The sequence below is a fragment of the Thalassophryne amazonica genome, chromosome 17 (genome assembly GCF_902500255.1).
Source record: "Thalassophryne amazonica chromosome 17, fThaAma1.1, whole genome shotgun sequence".
NCBI lineage: Eukaryota > Metazoa > Chordata > Actinopteri > Batrachoidiformes > Batrachoididae > Thalassophryne > Thalassophryne amazonica.
This window is the reverse complement of record NC_047119.1, coordinates 21568290-21588624: the sequence shown is the minus strand read 5'-3', so window position 1 is coordinate 21588624 and position 20335 is coordinate 21568290. Positions and strand designations below refer to the sequence as shown.

General features: G+C 39.4%; 1 long non-coding RNA gene across 3 annotated transcripts; it reads right to left on the bottom strand.

The window, feature by feature from the left end:
- Positions 1–754: 754 nt before the first annotated feature.
- On the bottom strand, positions 755–18939 carry LOC117529478. 3 transcript variants are annotated; one of them, XR_004566024.1, is made up of 4 exons: positions 13184–13316; positions 12402–12514; positions 3763–3875; positions 755–1808 (listed from the first exon to the last, which is right to left on the bottom strand). It is a non-coding gene; the product is annotated as an uncharacterized LOC117529478 (long non-coding RNA). The 3 variants fall into 3 exon arrangements; XR_004566023.1 differs by lacking the exons at positions 12402–12514; positions 13184–13316 and adding an exon at positions 18664–18820 and having other exon boundaries at positions 759–1808; XR_004566022.1 differs by lacking the exons at positions 12402–12514; positions 13184–13316 and adding an exon at positions 18851–18939 and having other exon boundaries at positions 760–1808.
- Between the last annotated feature and the right edge of the window lie 1396 nt (positions 18940–20335).

The following is a 20335-nucleotide window of genomic DNA, read 5'->3' as shown; positions in this document are numbered from 1 at the left end:
GCCAAAAAAAAAAAAAAAAAAGAAAACTCAAAATGTTGACCTTTTACCCCAGTGACCTTTGCCAAAACAAACCCTTAAAGGGTAATTCTGGGGTCAGACATGCACATAGCAGATTGATGGAAAACGCACGCACACGCACTTCTCAGATTCTAGCATGATGATTACAGTGTGATTTGTGTATTTGAGATACTGGTGGTTTTTCTGTGTTAAGAACCTGAAGAGCAGCAGTTCTTGTAAAATGGTGTGATTTAACTTTCCACATCAGGCTCATCGATCCGGTATATCTCAGATCATAATCACTTTGGTGATCGATTTCACAATAAGCATAGTGCTCATGGATTTACCAAATAGACAGGCTGGCTTTTAATCGGGTAACACAGTGGATTAGTGTTAGCACTGCTTGCCTCCCAGGAAGAAGGACATGGGTTTGATTCCTCCCTGGGGCCTTTCTAACTTGCATCCAAAGAAATGTAAGTTAGGTGGATTGGTAACTTTTAATTGTGGGGCGGTGTGTACGTTGTTTGTTTGTCTACATGTGCCCTTGGAAGCAGCGTCCTGTCTGGGGGTGTACCCCGCCTCAGGCCCTATGACTGCTGGTGATAGGCTTCAGCCCCCCGGTGACCCTATTTGAGTAAGTGGTTGAAGCTGAGTGTGTGCTTTACATTTTCAGTGCAGTGAGTTAAATCAACAAATGTGCAGAGATGACGCATTGGAAAATGTAATATTTTTGAAACTCAAACATCCAAACCAAGATAATGACCCAGTTATTTATTTATTTCTTCTTCTCAGGTCCCCTCTTTCTCGCTGACCTCCATGTGTGCTTTTATCATTCATCACTGATGCACAATCTTAATTTCACAGCTTTTACGCTGTCAGACACGTGTTTGTTTCATCCATTGTGCGGTTTGCCTTTGAAAATCTGCTTTTACCGTGTTGCATCTACATGCAGTGTTATCATGACACTGCAGAGCGTGCACGGACAGAGGACAACGTGGCTTATAAAGACGTGATGTGATAAAGATACACATCAAAGTGTCAGTGTGACTGTGCAGCTCTGCCCTGCTGCAGCAGTCAGTGTGTGTGGGTTCATCTTTTTCGCTTTCTCTATCTGCCCACTACGTGCATGTGCAGCGTGTGGAAGCTGTGAATGGGTGATTTGATCCAAATGGGTGTAGATGAAATAAAACATAGAACTTCACAGTGAATCTTTATTTTGTCTGTCTGGCCTCATTAAAATGTGCTGGTTGAGAGTTAAAGTTGCAAAAATAAAGTGAGATTTGCTGCTCTGTCTGCTCAAAGGGGTGATTTTACACATCCTTTTTGTAATCAAGCTAATACAGGTCACCAGGTGTCAAGAGAGCAGTCAGATGAGAGCATGTGGAGCCAAGATAGGTGAAATTTTAGACAAGGCCCAGTGGTTTTCCATTGGTATGGAAGCTGGTGGTGAGGGGGATTGGTTGGAGAGTTGAGCCATGACCTGGAGTTTCTTGAAGTTGACTTGCAGACCAAACAATTGATAGAAGCTGGAGATGGTATCTAGAGCATGCTGCATGGAATCTGGACGTGTTGCCAGGACAGCACAGTGTTCAGCATACTGGAGCTCATAGATGTGGCCGGTTTTTGTCTTTGCTTGGCCTGGAGCTGCCGGATGTTGAACAGGGCTACCATGAAGATGATATTCTAGATGGACACCATCTCTGTGTTTCATGGCATGTGGAAGAGGCGAGTGATTGCTGAGAGGAGGAGGTGGAACAACACTGACGGACTCCTCCCATGAGAACTCTGGCTTGCATCCCATCGTGCTGTTGCTGCAGGATGGAGGGCAAATTGGATGGTACACCAAATTAATTAAAAACCAAGAAGCTAAGAACAAAATCATTGAACTATACCGTACATGTAATTTTTCTATTTAATATTTAATGCACAGAAATGACACTGATGATGTTTTACATATTGCTTATTTTCTCTCAACTTAATTAGTCCATGAGTCAGTGATGAATTTTGACCTAATCGGTACACTTACGGGATAAAACGACACTTAGAATCCAGCCTCAGTGTATAATGGCCGACACAAATGTATGATAGCCATCCCGGGGTGGTAGTTGTAGCCAGGTAGGGGTTAATGAAGAATTACACAAAGGTCAAACTTAAAAAAATGGTCCAATCATGCTGAAAACTATATCACATTACTTGTTTGATCATAACGATTCCAAAAAGGTATAGTTTGGACTATCTGTGATGGAATGTTCTGGAGTTATGGGGTAAAAACAGCAAAAATGGGGACAAAGGTCAATTTCAGTTTGTACAGGGGTCAAAAGTTAAAGTTGCTAAAATTCAGTTAAGTAAATAATGCAAATTATTGTTTGGGTTAATAAGGTTCTAATAAGGAATAGTTTGCACCATCTGTCATGCTTAGTTATCATGTTACAGGGTAACATATGTCACATGTCATAGACTCCAATAGATGTTGACCTTGTTTGACCTTTACTTTGGAGACAAAACATTCAGCACAGTCAGAACTATTCCATTTAACAATCCTTTTATTTCAACCAATAATTTGCATCATTTTGTACTGAAATTGGTGCAACTTTAACTTTTGACCCCTGTACAAACTGAAACTGACCTTTGTCCCCATTTGTACTGTTTTTACCCATAACTCCAAACATTCCATCACAGATTAGTCCAAACTATACCTTTTTGGAATCGTTATGATCAAACAGTAATGTGATATAGTTTTAAACATGATTGGAGCATTTTTAAAGTTTGGACCTCTGTGTAATTCTTCACTGACCCCTACCTGGCTACAGCTACACCCTGGGATGGCTATCATACATTTTTTGTGTAGGTCATTATACAATGAGGCTGGATTCAAAGTGTTGTTCTTCCCTTAAGTGGTACCCAAAACCTGCTTGGCCCATGGACCTTTGGAATTGATGCAATCCAAAAGTAATTAAAAAACAAGAGTACCAGAGATTTCTGACATCCGCCAATCTGGATCTGGATCACCTCCAACATTCAGTGGAGTCTTCCATGGCCTAATATCTATCTGTGGTGCAAATTTGCAAGTTTAAATTTTGGAGGTGTTCCGGATCCAGATTCTGGATCAAGAGTTCCCTTTATATAGGTTTTGAAGGTTTACATCAAAGCTACTTCACGGATTCTCACCAAATTTGCACCACAGATAGATATTAGGGCTTGGAAGACTCCACTGAATTGTGGAGGTGATCCAGATCTGGGCTGGTGGACATCAGAAATCTCTGATGCTCTTGTTATTATTGTTGTTGTTATCAACCCAAATTTAATTACAAATGAAAAGGAGATAACAACCACTTTTGCACATTAACCCCTTAACGTCTGTTGTCGCATATATGCTACAATATTTGACTCAAATATGCAACATACCAAATTGACCAGTATGCCTGTTGTTGCAAATTTGCAACATACCATTATTATTATTATAACATTATAACATAAATTATTACCAAAATTACTATTTATTTTTGTCTAAAAGTGCAATTAATCATCTCAACATTATTTACCATCTACTTAAAGGCAAAAACACACACAAAACATTTTTTTATATACAGCTATATAAATTCAGGCGTTAAGGGGTTCAGCTTGTTCCTTATCAGCTTGCAAAACCACAATTTATTGTATGAATGTTTCTTTGGACTATATTAAAAAGCTTTCTTCACATACATTTGTGTGACTTTACTGCCACCTACTGTACAATATTTGCTTCAGCAGTTAAAACCCACTGACCTGGATGGCAGAGGTAATAACAAGAGCCGGTCAAAGGTGAAGTAGACTTTATGAGTCAGTTTCAGTTCAGTCTCTCATGATCATTACTTTTGTTTTGTTCTGGTGTTCTCGGGCTGAAACAAAAGAATCACATAATGAATCCTTCACGCTTTTAGATGGTTTAATGATGAAATCTTTGGCCTTTAAGTCTGCCAGGACCAAAACAGTCAACAGCTGCTTTGGAAATATTTCCTGTGGTTTCAAGTTGAAAACCATGTTTTCTACTGCGAGCTGAAATTCCACGGTGCACGGTCTCTGTGAAACAAAAAACAAACATCATAATTTCTGTTGTGCAATCATCATGCAGGGTCTATAAAACATACTCACCACTTGTACTCATCTTTCTACTCATCACTAATTGAAGAAAATAAGAACAACCCCAGGTTTCTTTTCAGCACTGTAGCCAGGCTGACAAAGAGTCAGAGCTCTATTGAGCTGAGTATTCCATTAACTTTAACTAGTAATGACTTCATGACTTTCTTTGCTAACAAAATTTTAACTATTAGAGAAAAAATTACTCATACCATCCCAAAGACGTATCGTTATCTTTGGCTGCTTTCAGTGATGCCGGTATTTGGTTAGACTCTTTCTCTCCGATTGTTCTGTCTGAGTTATTTTCATTAGTTACTTCATCCAAACCATCAACATGTTTATTAGACCCCATTCCTACCAGGCTGCTCAAGGAAGCCCTACCATTATTTAATGCTTCGATCTTAAATATGATCAATCTATCTTTGTTAGTTGGCTATGTACCACAGGCTTTTAAGGTGGCAGTAATTAAACCATTACTTAAAAAAGCCATCACTTGACCCAGCTATCTTAGCTAATTATAGGCCAATCTCCAACCTTCCTTTTCTCTCAAAATTCTTGAGAGGGTAGTTGTAAAACAGCTAACTGATCATCTGCAGAGGAATGGTCTATTTGAAGAGTTTCAGTCAGGTTTAGAATTCATCATAGTACAGAAACAGCATTAGTGAAGGTTACAAATGATCTTCTTATGGCCTCGGACAGTGGACTCATCTCTGTGCTTGTTCTGTTAGACCTCAGTGCTGCTTTTGATACTGTTGACCATAAAATTTTATTACAGAGATTAGAGCATGCCATAGGTATTAAAGGCACTGCGCTGCGGTGGTTTTGAATCATATTGTCTAATAGATTACAATTTGTTCATGTAAATGGGGAATCTTCTTCACAGACTAAAGTTAATTATGGAGTTCCACAAGGTTCTGTGCTAGGACCAATTTTATTCACTTTATACATGCTTCCCTTAGGCAGTATTATTAGACTGGTATCGCTTAAATTTCATTGTTACCCAGATGATACCCAGCTTTATCTATCCATGAAGCCAGAGGGCACACACCAATTAGCTAAACTGCAGGATTGTCTTACAGACATAAAGACATGGATGACCTCTAATTTCCTGCTTTTAAACTCAGATAAAACTGAAGTTATTGTACTTGGCCCCACAATCTTAGAAACATGGTGTCTAACCAGATCCTTACTCTGGATGGCATTACCCTGACCTCTAGTAATACTGTGAGAAATCTTGGAGTCATTTTTGATCAGGATATGTCATTCAAGCGCATATTAAAACAATATGTAGGACTGCTTTTTTGCATTTACGTAATATCTCTAAAATCAGAAAGGTCTTGTCTCAGAGTGATGCTGAAAAACTAATTCATGCATTTATTTCCTCTAGGCTGGACTATTGTAATTCATTATTATCAGGTTGTCCTAAAAGTTCCCTAAAAAGCCTTCAGTTAATTCAAAATGCTGCAGCTAGAGTACTGACGGGGACTAGAAGGAGAGAGCATATCTCACCCATATTGGCCTCTCTTCATTGGCTTCCTGTTAATTCTAGAATAGAATTTAAAATTCTTCTTCTTACTTATAAGGTTTTGAATAATCAGGTCCCATCTTATCTTAGGGACCTCGTAGTACCATATCACCCCAATAGAGCGCTTCGCTCTCAGACTGCAGGCTTACTTGTAGTTCCTAGGGTTTGTAAGAGTAGAATGGGAGGCAGCGCCTTCAGCTTTCAGGCTCCTCTCCTGTGGAACCAGCTCCCAATTCAGATCAGGGAGACAGACACCCTCTCTACTTTTAAGATTAGGCTTAAAACTTTCCTTTTTGCTAAAGCTTATAGTTAGGGCTGGATCAGGTGACCCTGAACCATCCCTTAGTTATGCTGCTATAGACGTAGACTGCTGGGGGGTTCCCATGATGCACTGTTTCTTTCTCTTTTTGCTCTGTATGCACCACTCTGCATTTAATCATTAGTGATTGATCTCTGCTCCCCTCCACAGCATGTCTTTTTCCTGGTTCTCTCCCTCAGCCCCAACCAGTCCCAGCAGAAGACTGCCCCTCCCTGAGCCTGGTTCTGCTGGAGGTTTCTTCCTGTTAAAAGGGAGTTTTTCCTTCCCACTGTAGCCAAGTGCTTGCTCACAGGGGGTCGTTTTGACCGTTGGGGTTTTACATAATTATTGTATGGCCTTGCCTTACAATATAAAGCGCCTTGGGGCAACTGTTTGTTGTGATTTGGCGCTATATAAAAAAAATTGATTGATTGATTGATTGTAGCTTTTACAGTTTTATGACATCAAGTCAAAGTAAACTAAAAATTATGGTGTCTTAAAAAATCTATAATCTGAAAGTAAAAACACATCTCTTTACTTTGTTATGTACTGTATATTTTATGTCTTGGGATTTTACAAATTAAATTTTTTTCTGTAAAAAAAAAAAAAAAAAAAATCACTGTTATCTGTATAAAAAAAAAATCTAAAATTATGCCCTTAAACTCACAAAAAACCCCCCAAATATATACAATGTGATATAAATGAAATTAAATGATTAAAGTCAAAATAATGGAATGCATAATTGTGGACACCCACCACACACTAAATCACCACTTTTATAGACAGTTTTTTATTTATTTATTTTAAGACAGGTTAGGCCATACTGTAGATACATAAATATTTTCAGTCATATGTCTTTGAATTCTTTTACATTACGCATTAAGAAGTGACCTCAAAAGATGTGTAATTTCAGCTACGGTTTGCCATAAGGTGAATCGAAGACTGAAGCCTAAATTTATATTCTTGAAAGAAATTTTTTTTCTACTCTGAAGCTGTTAGTATTGACGCAGCAAGCAAATATTGCAGTCATATCTCCACAGTCTGTAATTCTTCCGATTTAACTTTGGTTGCTTTCCTCAGTGGTCCATGAGCCAGTCATCAATTTTGACCTGATTGGTACCACTGAAGGTGACTAAACGACGCTTTAGAATCCAGCCTCAGTGTATCATGGCCGACACAAAAATGTATGATAGCCATCACAGGGAGGTACTTATAGCCAGGTAGGGACCAATGAACAATTACACAGAGGTCAAAATTTAAAAATGCAACAATCATTTTTAAAGTTATATCACATTATTTGTCTGATCATAACAATTTGAAAAAGGTATAGTTTGGACTATCTGTGACAGAATATTCTGAAGTTATGGGGTAAAAACAGCAAAAATGGTAACAAGCCAACATATCAAGTTTCTTGTTGCTCATCACAGACCACTAAGGCTGCTGTTGTTTCTTTGTATGTCTTAGTGACTCATGAAAAGATATATTCAGTGACTTGGAAATGCCCATGTATCATCCCTTGACTTGTCTAAAGAAATCTGCCTGTAAAAGAGATGATTTAATTGTGTAAAATATTAAAAAGTAACCATACTTATCCCTTAGAGAGCCTTAATGATGCTCTCCTGTATTCTGGTAAACTTTTCACCATATACGAGGTCTATTAGAAAAGTATCCGACCATCCATCCATCCATCCATCCATCCATCCATCTTCTACCGCTTAGTCCAATTAAGGGTCGCGGGGGGCTGGAGCCTATCCCAGCAGTCATAGGGCGTGAGGCGGGGTACACCCAGGACAGGACGCCAGTCTGTCGCAGGGCCACAAATAGACAAACAAACACACACACACCCACACGCACACTTAAGGACAATTTTAAAGATTCCAATCCACCTAACCCGCATGTCTTTGGATGTGGGAGGAAACCGGAGCACCCGGAGGAAACCCACGCAAACACGGGGAGAACATGCAAACTCCACACAGAAAGGCCACGGGAATTGAACCCATGACCTTCTCGCTGTGAGGCAACAGTGCTAACCACTAAGCCACCGTGCTGCCAAAGTATCCGACCTTATTATTTTTTTCAAAAACCATATGGATTTGAATCACGTGTGATTACATCAGACATGCTTGAACCCTCGTGGGCATGCGAGAGTTTTTTCACGCCTGTCGGTTACGTCATTCACCTGTGGGCAGTCTTTGAGTGAGGAGTGGCCCACCCTCTCGTCGATTTTTTCATTGTTTAGGAATGGCTCAGAGACTGCTGCTTTGTTTGATCAAAATTTTTTCAAAACTGTAAGGCACAACTGAGTGGACACCATTCGATAAATTCAGCTGGTCTTCGTTGAAAATTTTAACGGCTGATGAGAGATTTTGGTCTGGTAGTGTCGCTTTAAGGACGGCCCACGGCGCCTGACGGCGATCTGCGCTCTGAGGCAGCGTCATCTCGCTGTTCCAAGTTGAAAACTTCCACATTTCAGGCTCTGTTCACCCAGTAAGTCGTCAGAGAACAGAGAACTTTCAGAAGAAGTCGGCATGAGGAGTTTATTCGGACATTCCATTGTTAAAGGTCATTTTGTAATGAAAGAACGTGCAGGCAGAGTCACATGTCGGGCCGTTCCCGACCGCGGAGGGTCGCGACAGGAAAAACACCTCCGTTGGAAACCTTAACGGGCAAGTTGGAACATGCCCAAGCTGTTAAACAATTTCTCAGTTACTCACTTGTTGAAAGCCATCAAAAGCCACCTGAATTTTACAAATGGTTTTCAACACGGAGGTGTTTTTCCTGTCGCGGCGCACACAGATTTGCGGTGTCGTCACGGAAACGACTCGGCGAATTTGCGCGCACATTCTTTCATTACAAAATGTCCTTAAACAGTGGAATATCCGCATAAAGTCCTCATGCCGGCCTCTTCTGAATCTTCTCTGTTCTCTCACAACGTCCTGGGTCAACAGAGAATTAAATTAGGATGATTTCAGCTCGAAACAGCCAGACAACGTCCCGCTCCGTGTGAAGTCCTTAAAGCGACAGAAACACCCCATAATCTCTCATCAGCCATTAAACTTTTCACCGAAAACCAGCTGAATTTCTTGAATAGTGTCCACTCGGATATTCCTCACAGGTCCTGAAAAAAGTTTGATAAAGCAACGCGCGCCGTCTCGAGCAGCATGTGAAACAAAGAATTCAGCCGAGAGGGCGGGACCAGTGCTCACTCAAAGCCTGCCCACAGGGAAATGACGTCACCGACACGCGTGAAAAAACTCACGCATGCGCACGAGGGTTCAAGCATGATTGGTGTAATCGCACGTCATTCAAATCCATATAGTTTTTTTTTTTTATAAAACTGCCGGTTAGTTTTATAAGATACCTCGTATATATATATATATATATATATATATATATATATATACACACACAGTGTTGCCATAGATACTTTGAAAAGTTACTTTTTACAGTTTTACAGCTGCCAACAACTTGTAACTAATAAGTAATGTTACTAATAAGGTAACTAGTAATGTAACTTGGTTCCTCTTAAGATTGAGTTTTCAGCAAAGTAACTAATAGTTGCTTTTCTGAGTACTCAATCTTCAAAGTAACCAAGTTAGATTACTGGTTACCGTATTAGTTACATTCAGCAGCTGCTGAAGTTCTCTGCAGCTGCTAATGAAGTAACTGTATAAAGTAACTTTAAAATGTCCCCATTGATATCTTGATGTTCATCTTTCCCATTAATATATTGTATTTGGCTTTTAATGTCCACATTTAATTGCATCTTCACTTGTTGTCTGTCATATTTTAACCTTCTTCAGTTTTATCCATCAGTCTTCCATAAACCTCTTTTTTGTTTGTTTGTTTAAAGTTATGACACATCCTGTAATGGCTCACTTTCTCTGTGTTTGAATTTGTCCATGCGTTGACCGGCTTTAACTCATCAGACAGTTGGCAGACGTTAGAGAACAGATGACTCTTTAGTTAGTCACTCACCGGGCAATGCTGCTTGTTACAAGTCTAAAACTGGGTGCAGCATTAAGACCTGATCATTTACACAGTCTGACCCACTTCTATGTTTTGTTTGTGTCAAATATTAACGTCATTCATCAGGTGAGTGACTGTGTCATCGCACATAAATGGATTCATGTATCAAAACTTTTGTGACACAAAGCCACTGTGACCAAGGGCGGAGTCACAGCAGACCCTACGAAAGTTCACGTGGTGCCCCGCTCCTAGTGCCACATCCGTTTCTAATCAAACTAAGTAACCACAATGCTACAGCGGAAATTTTAAGCAAAGTTAGCTGTTGATACAACTGATCAACTGACGCAAAAAAAAAGAAAAAAAAAAAAAAACAGTAATCCAGAAGTTCAGCTCTGTCATGGTGGAATGAAATGTGCAGGGTAGTTGCACACTGATTTAGATCAGAAACCTCAGTTACCTACAGGAGGCACCTCAAACACCTGGAAGGCGTCCATCAACACGTCTTTGCAACATCTTGAAGATTATCTGGAGGAACTACAGAACCATTCTCAGCATCCTTGAATTGAAAGATCAGCAACAGAAATCACCCTCGATGGGCTGGACACATCATCCAAACAGATGACAGTCAATCTTCAAACTAGGCCCTTTATGGTCAACTCAAAGACTCAAATGATCAAGAAACACTGTAACACACTGTAACACATATCACACCAATGTAGCCGCTGTTAACAGAATCATGAAATCATCTACAATCTTCAAACTACATTGAATTACATTTTTTAAATGACAGTAAAGTCACATCTTGAGTGATATGTTAAACTGCAAGTATGTATTTTTTAGTCTTCTACCATCTGGTTCCAGCATTCTGGTTTCACTTATAAATAACATTACCCTCCTGTATTTTTTCTCACAACACTCAATCTCATGCGATCCAGATGGGAATGCTGATCAGCGTTACTGTTGAGGCTGACATTCCCACCTGGACATTCCAACATTTCTGTTAGCTTTCTTTAAGTATTGGCGGGTTCTGTTTTTTTTTCTTGGCTTTTCAAAAGCGCATGCATATAGTACCCTCTAAAATGCAGTGATTGAATAGATGAATGAATGAATGAGTCCATCCCCTTGTGTTTGTTAACACAATAACAAAAACAACCAATATTTTCAGCAAGCAATGTTATTTTGTCTGTTTCATATACCATAGATGTTGCTGGATAGCTAGTGGATGCTAGATTGATGATGCTTTAGTTGCAGATGTGCTCGTCATTCAGACGGTCAGGCCATTTCTGCATAGAAATTTAGTAAATCAGTGAAGTAAACCGTTATTTTGTGATTAACGGTGGTTTGTCATCTTTTTTCCTTTCGGCTGCCACCTGATTTCCCAGGGTATGACGGAGTTTTAGGGCCACATCAAATTTCTTTTTTTAAATTTTTTGGACTTTGAGAATAAAGTCGTAATATTATGAGAAAAAAAAAGTCATAATATTACGAGAATAAAGTCGTAACATTACGAGAAAAAAGTCATAATATTACGAGTATATAAAGTTGTAATTTTACGAGAAAAAAAGTCATAATATTACAAGAAAAAAGTCAAAATATTATACTATGACTTTATTCTCGTAAACTTTATTCTCGTAAAATTCCGAATTTATTCTCGTAATATTATGACTTTTTTCTCGTAAAATTATGACTTTATTCTTGTAATATTACGACTTTATTCTCGAAGTCTTAAAATTACAACTTTATTCTTGTAATATTATGACTTTATTCTTGTAATATTACGTCTTTATTCTCGAAGGCTAAAAAAAAATAAATAAAAATTCTATAAGGCCCTAAAATGCTGTTGTACCAGGGTAACCAGGTAAACTCATGAAAATTCAGTAAGGTATATCTTCTATTATACATTCCAAATCTAAGGTGGAACTCTACTAGTGTTTACCAAAGTACACCTAAATATCTTAACAAAAAAAAAAAAAAAGGAAGAAGAGCAGAGCCACTTAGGTGCCTGGTCTCAAGAATCAGGGATGTTGGTAGGTTTAAAAGCTTTTTTATCCCATGGGAACGTTTTCCAAATCTAAGGTGAAACTCCACTAGTGTATACTAAGATACACTTAAATAACTGAGACCTGCACATTTTACATTTGTTGCTAATCTACTCAAACCAGATCAACTCAGTGAGTTTGGCCCCTCAACAGCTGGCTGGATAATGGAACCCACCTGATTAGGTTCATTATGAGCAGTTAGAGTGAGGAGAAATGGAAAATGCACAGTACGTCGGGTCCAGGATTGGTTGCATTCTAAACTTCAAATAACATGGTCAAACAAGCCAGCAAAAACAATTTTGTGTGAATTCAGCAGTGACCAAAAAAAAAAAAAAAAAAAAAGTCGGTTGAGTGAGGTGCCGATTGAATGTGGTATTGAATGTGTGTGAGAGAGACTGAAACAGTATTTCCGCTCCAAAATGGACTACAACAGAGAAATAAACTGTTATTTTCTTACTGTTTGACAGAACTCGAATAACACAGTCACAAATCCAGACCATCCCACAGGAAGGATTCTGTAGACTTCTTCCTTCTCTCTGTCTCAACCAGTTACCTCCTCTTTTATTTTATCTGAAATTCTCAGAAAATGTATGAATTATTGGTTACAGTAATTACAGGTTAAACAGTTCTGTACTAATTATTTTAAAATTGTATGTCAGATTTAGAATGTTAATATTCTATAACATACAACACATTCAATTGTAATAGACTTGTATGTACGTAATCCACATAACATCAACATTTACATGTGGCTTCTGACCGTCCAAGTACATTCATTTATAACCGATCAAAGCAAAGCATTTGGGCACTTCTACTTCCAACATATGTGCTGGTTTGAAGTTACGTCCCCTGAAATGAGCTTTTGTCACTTTCTTTCATTTCCAAAGCCTAGGTGTGGTGGCCACCTGGGGCATCACGCCTACGTAGGCTTTGGCTCACTTTTACTTTTAAGGTCAAAATGGAGTTTATCAAGTCTTGCATTCATGTAATGATAGACAGGAACAAACATTACACTAGGGGGCGCCACAAGATACCATAACAGTCAACAGAGATGCCATGTAATAGCCTGTTTGGTACATATCTGAGATTGTTGTGTGATTTATCACTTTACAGTTTGCTGATGACAAAACTTGCAATAACATTCTGTTATTGGGTTATATTCTGTGTTTCTGGATGTGTGCTTCATAGCCGGTGCTCATGAAAGATGTGAAATACAGAAAATATGAGGTGAAAGCAAACCTGTAAGTGTGTTGTTTCTTTAAAAGGTCTCTAGGGTGAAGTGTGCAGCTGTGAAACTGTCCTGACACAGATTGTTGTCCACATTCGCACTTTTGTTAATCCTTAAAGGTGTTCTAGACAAGTCCGACATCTGTGACAAATAAGGTGAAATCTCACTTTGGTGTGTCTCCATAAAAATGCACATAAAGCTTATTTGTTAAATATCAGCACAGCAAATACAGAAGAATGACGTGTGAGACTGAGCAGGGAGAGAAGAGAGGGACGAATGGAGAACGACTCCAGATGATCCACAGAAAAATTCCTGAAATGTTCAGAGTGGAAACATGCAGGGATCCTCAGCCGGTAACTTATCCAGGCAATCCGAAGTGTGTGGAAGGCATCAAAAGGATCGAATATTCAAAACAGTCTTGCAGTATTAAGCAACTTATATCAAATGTGCTGTATTTCCATCTAAAAGCACATATAAACTAAACGGAATGAAGCAACGCAGTAATTTTAATTTCCAAGAACCAAGCGAAATGATGACAAGAAGAAATATAACACAATGCTAAAATACCCTCGGCGATATGAGCATTTTATTCTTTATAATTTGCAGTTGTTGAATTAATTATTAAGATCCTATTGTCTTATGTACAATTTGTATATGTTCAATAAATCCCATCTATCAATCAATTAATCAATCAAAAACAATATTTACATTTTAACAGCGGACGTTGTGCAAATCAAGGAATATTTGTAGATCACCTTCTGTGCATTTACAGGTATTAATGAGACAATGTAACTCCATAAGAAGTTAGCTTTGCATTAGCAGAATTTAGCATGCACGCAGATGTCTGCAAAATGTCTTGTAAATGACTCCAGAGGTGTTATCAGATTACATAAACAGAAGTTATGTTTATACACAAAACAGTTTTGCAGCTGTGATGTCACCATGCTAACATTTGTGAAATGTCTTGTAAATAAGTTCAGAGGTGTTTTTAGGTTCCAAAAACAGTGTTTTCAGTTTTAGAAGTGTTTATTTCTTGCTAGCTTTTACACAATATATGAGAAACATGTATATAAACACAGAAAAGGAAGCAATTTTGGAGAGATCAGCCACTAACGTTACAGTTCAGCTCTACTCTGATTGGCTGTCATGCCTGTCATTCAAAAACAAAACTGACCAGATTGAAACAGAATGTGACTTCTTGTAAATTTGAAGACTCTGGGAGTAGGACTGGGTTTATGCTGAGCACAGACTCTTTTTCCCCACATGCTTTCATGTCACCTGTTTGGACAGTTTTCACTTTGGAACATTAAATCACCTTGTTTTTGCAAATTACCATCTCACTCACTGCTGCCTGCATTTTGGGTTCTATTTTGCTTTTACTAAAACATAACAGGTTTATAACATGTTAAAGTAAGATGTTTTTATGGTGGAGGAAACTATCTATAGAGACCAAAACCATTTTTTGTACCAGGCTGATAGTATGTTTATTTCTGCTCTAAAGTTGAACATATTAACATGGATTTGTATGGGAATGTGCTCTGTTTTGGAACCAGTCTCAAGTGGCCGATCAAGGAACTGCATCATTTTCTTCTTCCGGCAGGGCTTCATGTGAGACCATTGAAGTTTACCACTTAATAGATTCTGAGAGTCCGGGTTTTGGTCAACTGGTCAGAGTGTCCGCCAGCCATGCCGGAAATTGTGAGTTTGCATTCCAAAGGAGGGGTAGGAGGAATCAAACCTACACAACGCAGAGTAGCCAGTACACATGCAATTGGCTTATCTTCTCACACCCTATGACTGCTGGGATAGGCTCTAGCTCTAGCTTAAAAATATCCTTATTTTTACGGCATCCTTCATGCAAGAAAAGGAGCTGATGATGGTTAAAGACATTTAAATTATTTCTAGAACCAATTAATAACAATTAAATTAAAGTTTTAGAAAGAACTGAAAATGGAAAGCTAACTTTTTTTTTGATGAAATGGACTTTTTTTTTTATGAAATGGGGACAGTCATTAGTGATCATAAGAGAAATCATTCCCAAACAATCAATCATGAGAAAAAAGTTAATGTTTAATAGCTTGTTAAACCCAAATTGCATAAAAATACAAAATAAGAACACATGAGGCCTATATAGGCTCTGAGGCCCGTTGGTACTAGTGCCTGAGAGTCTTCAAGAATGGAACGCCAGTGCAACTCGGGTTACTTAACCAGGCAAAGCCGGTGTCGCAGATCGAACGGTCTTCCCTAAAAATTGGTCCACCCTGCCTTCACTGTGCATGTGTCATTAGTCGCGGTTCATGGATTATCACCTCGTTTCTGCTTCAAACTGCACTCCAGTCATCATCTATTTCAGCGACTGATATCTGAAGCTTTAGTACAACAATCATTTCCACATAAATTCAGCATTATTTCATCATAAAAAATGGAGGAAGCGATCAGAGTGCCGCGGCTGCACGAGCTGCTCGCTGTTGCATTCACTGCGTGTTGGTCATTTCAAAACGTCACAGAGTATCACTGAGTTTCTGCTTAAAACAGCCTCGTTTCTGCTTAAAACTGACTTTGGAATGATTTAAGAGGTTTTAAGAGATCTGATGGTTAATAATCCGATTAATCCATTTGATCGCTTTGGGTGAAGAGACTCTGTCTCAAACGAGCTGCTGAGATCCGAAATGACACGTGCAGTGTAGGCAGGGCAGACCAGTTTTTAGGTGCAGACCGTTTGGTCTGTGACACCGGCACCCGTTTACAGCTGTGTGAGTCTTGTCCAAGGACACAGAAAGGCAGCGTAAAAGGGAACTAAAACCCAGGTCTACAAATAGTATGGGTAGCCCAGCTCCTTAACCATAACATTGACAGTGGTATAAATAAATGGACAGGTAGAAAAAAGTACGCTACAATTTTTTTTTTTTTTTTTTGAGGCGTGCAATTTGATCTCCATAAATCAGTGTAACTGCCTTTTTAGCTGTTATTAAATACATCAAATGGTTAACCTTCCATGAACTCCACCCCCTGAGGCGATGGTTGGCAACAAGTAAGTAACTTTTTGTTGTCAGTGTTACGCAGGTACACGTCCTTGCATGACTAGAAATAGTACTCCAACGGTGTAACCAGTACGTACGAGCCATTCTAAAAACCATCACAGGGTGTTCTGATGTTCAGATCGGTGGCGTGTCCTGGTAGCAACTTAATGTATCTGTTACAGAATAAACACAAAGCTGCAAAACCTGTGAAACCTCTGGGTGACTCATCACATAGCACATGTGGAAAAACAGGGTTTGCTCAAGCTCAGACTGGAGCGATAACTCTGATTTGTGACGAAGTTGAATCCTTTCTTCTGCCACTCTCAATACAAACGAGCTGCAAGAGTGTTTTTCACTGTAAATGAGCATCTTAGATGAGATTGTATTATTGTTTGTTGTTTTTAATTTAAGTTTGTAGGTATTGACAATTTTCTCTTTTTTTTGAAGACAATAACAAGTGATACTGGTATAAAGTTGCACTCAAATAGTTTTCCTTGAAAATACACACACACACACACACACACACATCGTTCACCCGTAAAGCGTGAATTATCCACAAACTGTTAATTGCAAAACGTGAATACTGAAAAAATATCTCCCAAGACATGAACGTGGGTCTTGCAAAACGTGAATATCATTCATGATATATATATATATATATATATATATATATATATATATATATATATATATATATTCACATTAAGTAGTTTTTCAGTTTACGGATCAATTACTGCAGGAAATCCTGATCGCAAACCCTATTTTTGTTTTTATTTTTTGGTTTTTTTTTGGCAGGGTGGAGGTCACTACAGCCGGAGAGGTGCGGCGGTGATCCGAGCAGCTCTCACATGCGGTGTGATGTGCCTGGCCCCGCTGGGTGTGACCCGCTCCAGGGACTGTGTTAGGTGAGGACTTTGACTGGAACAGTCCACCTGTCAAACTCACAGAGGACAGAAACCTCCCCCTCTGGTAAACGGCTCAATAATCTTAAGAGAAACATTGTAAAAAAAAACAAACAACAATAGTTTCTAACCTCAGGAAGGTAGACGACGAGCTATAACTTTATTTTTATCCGTATGAGCCGTCCTCTGAGCTGCAAAAATAACATTGACCTGAACGAGCAGACGGCTGAGAAACGGAAGCTTAGGGACCGTCTACAAAGTGCAAAAAGAAGACACCAGAAAAATATTCAATAAATTCAGGTGTGGTGTCACCAGATTTACTCCACACATCTATGGTCTCTATACTGCAGCACTCAGTTTAGAAAAATATGCAAAAATGGAATTTTACTTTTTTTTTTTTAAATCAATAAAATGTCATGAAATGAGCAATAAAATTCATTAGACTTAAGGGAAGGTGATGGTCTAGTGGTTAAGGTGTTGGGCATGAGACCAGAAGATCTATGGTTCAAATCCCAGCCTGACTGTAAAATCATTTTTGCCACTTCTTTTTGCCTTATGCAGCATCTCCTTATACTGCTGCCTCAGTCATCTCTCTGACTATTCTAAGTCTTTTTCAAAAACCTTTCAACCTTTGTTGAGCTCTCTCTCTTCTTCTTTACTTGTAAAGTCATCCTACAAAACACCATCCTCTGCTCCTCCCTTTTCTTAAAATATGTATTAACCACAGACATTTCCTTCCTTTTTACAAAATCTACTACCATCTGCCTTTCCACCTTCTTGTCCTTGATGCCATATCTACCCATTACTTCCTCATCACCTCTGTTCTCTTCACCAACATGCCCATTGAAGTCCGCTCCTATCTCCACTCTTTCATGCTTGGGCACACTCTCCACCACCTCATCTAAGTCACTTCAGAAAACCTCTTTCTCCTTCATCTTGCAACCTACCTGTGGGGCATATGCACTGATGATATTCATCATCACCCCTTCAATTTCCAACTGTCAGATACTCATTTAACCTCCAACACACTCTTAACATACTCTTCCTTTAAAATGACCCCAACACCATTTCTCTTCCTATCCTCACCATGATACAACTTGAATCCACCGCCTATGCTCCTGCTCTTACTTCCCTTCCAATTTGTCTCTTGCACACACAGTATGTCTACCTTTCTCCTCTCCATCATATCATACTGCCAACATTCAAAGTCCTAACTCTCATTTCCACCCTTCTAGTTTTCTGTGGACACGTCGACATGTTTGGGTTGCCTTGTTTTACGCTAGATGCCCTTCCTGATGCAACCCTACTCATTTATCTGGGCTTGGGACTGGCACTCAGAGTGACTGGCTGCACACTCCATGTGGGTGAGTTAGTGTTAACTAACCCAAAATTTATTGGTAGTGTTAACTCGCAACTAATTTTGGGACATAACTGATTGGTTTCAGGTAAATGAATACAAGTAACTAGTGTTAGTATAATTAAAAAAGTCACAGCAACTATGAGACTTAACAATGAGAAACTATAACTGGTTAAAGCATCAATATTTAAGTAAATTAAAAGACTCCTGACCTGCAATAGACTGGCATCCGGTCCAGGGTGTACCCCGACTCTCATTTTATGATTGCTGAGATAGGCTCCAGCCCCCGTGACCCTTCACAGGAGTAAACTGGTATAAAAAATGACTGACTGATTAAAGACTCCTTTCATCTGCCCTGATAAGACTTTTTGCCTTATGAGATTAAAAAGGAAAACCTACCATTCTTAGCCATGACATCACAAGGGAAAGCCTGATAGTGTGTTCACACTCTGAGTATTAGCCCAGCGTTTGCTGATGTCCAACCCCAGTCTCTGGGAGATGGTAGAGTAGGAGTGGCATTAAAGGCTTGCCCTCAGATGTAGCTAGCTTGATAGGCTTCCTTCTTGGTAATCTGCAGTAGTGCAGCATTAGTTGGTGGTAGAGATTACATTGACATGCCCCACTTAGTGACGACATGCTGGCACACTTCATCAATATTGTCTATCTCACTGGTCTGGTAACACAAGAAGACTGTGAAGCGCTCCAACATGGCCATGGCTTCATCATCTATCTCTCCAGGAGTATCGCCCAGGATATGAAACCTGGCTGTTACATCATCAAATGCATTCCATTGTACAAAATCGAGATCTCTTTATCAAAAGCCTGAAATAGCGCAGAAAGCAAAATCCTTTTGCAAATGACCAATAGACAACAAAAACTGATAATTTATAGACTAATATAGATTAGACACACACTACATGGACATAGATACCCAGTGTCTTTCAGCAGTGCTTGTTCCATCAGTTGGTCATCCCTAGTGAGTGAACCATTAATCTTGGAAACAGTGAGTCTCTCCTTCCTTTTGTGCATCACTGGAGGTACACTAGTGTAGGAGTCTGGCAGTTCTGATACTTTTTTGGAAGCTGACTCTTCAAGTGGGTATAAATCATTGCAAACTATTCCTGGATTGTTCTCTGTGAGATGCTGGATCAAGAAGATGTCAGTTCCATGAAAGCAGTCTGTGGCTGTTGTAGAGGTGGGATTGTGGTCAAAGTCGTCAATGGCTCTTTTGGTTTTTAACCCTAGATGAAGATTGCGAAGGTAGACTGTCTTCTCCTGCTTGTACTGTTTACAGGGACGGTTTCCTTGTTCTGTGGATATTTCCATTACACCGTCATATGAAATGGACAGTCTATTTTCAAATAGTTTGTCCACAAGTTGCCACTTGCGTGTTTTCTCATGGATTGCAACACCAACATAGATAGCCAGTGGTGTTTCTCATGCCTTGATGTGACGGAATGCTTCCACTTTGACAACGAATAGAGCTGTTGAACTGAAGCAGCTGTGCCACACTGAGGGTTGCTTGATGGTGCCTGACTGGGACTTGATACTTGGACCCTCGTGTATCATGGCCACCAAAGCCAACAGTGTCTGTGGCACAAACTGTTCCTGGCATTCTTTGTAAAATGTACCTGTAAATGAAGCATTCTTCTCTAGCACGTGCCGATGGACAGTCTGTACTGCCCTTGAAAGCGTTACTGCTTCATCATATTCTTTCTCACTGCCTATGTCTTCATCAAAGGCTACCAGGACATCTTGCCCCTCGTTATAGCCTTTAAGATCTGGAAAGTTGGCAAAAATTCTGGTTTTTTAATGTCGAGTTCACACGGCTGCTCTGAGAGACACCTAGCTCTTCCAGTCTTGTGGAATAAAGTCAAGAAAGAT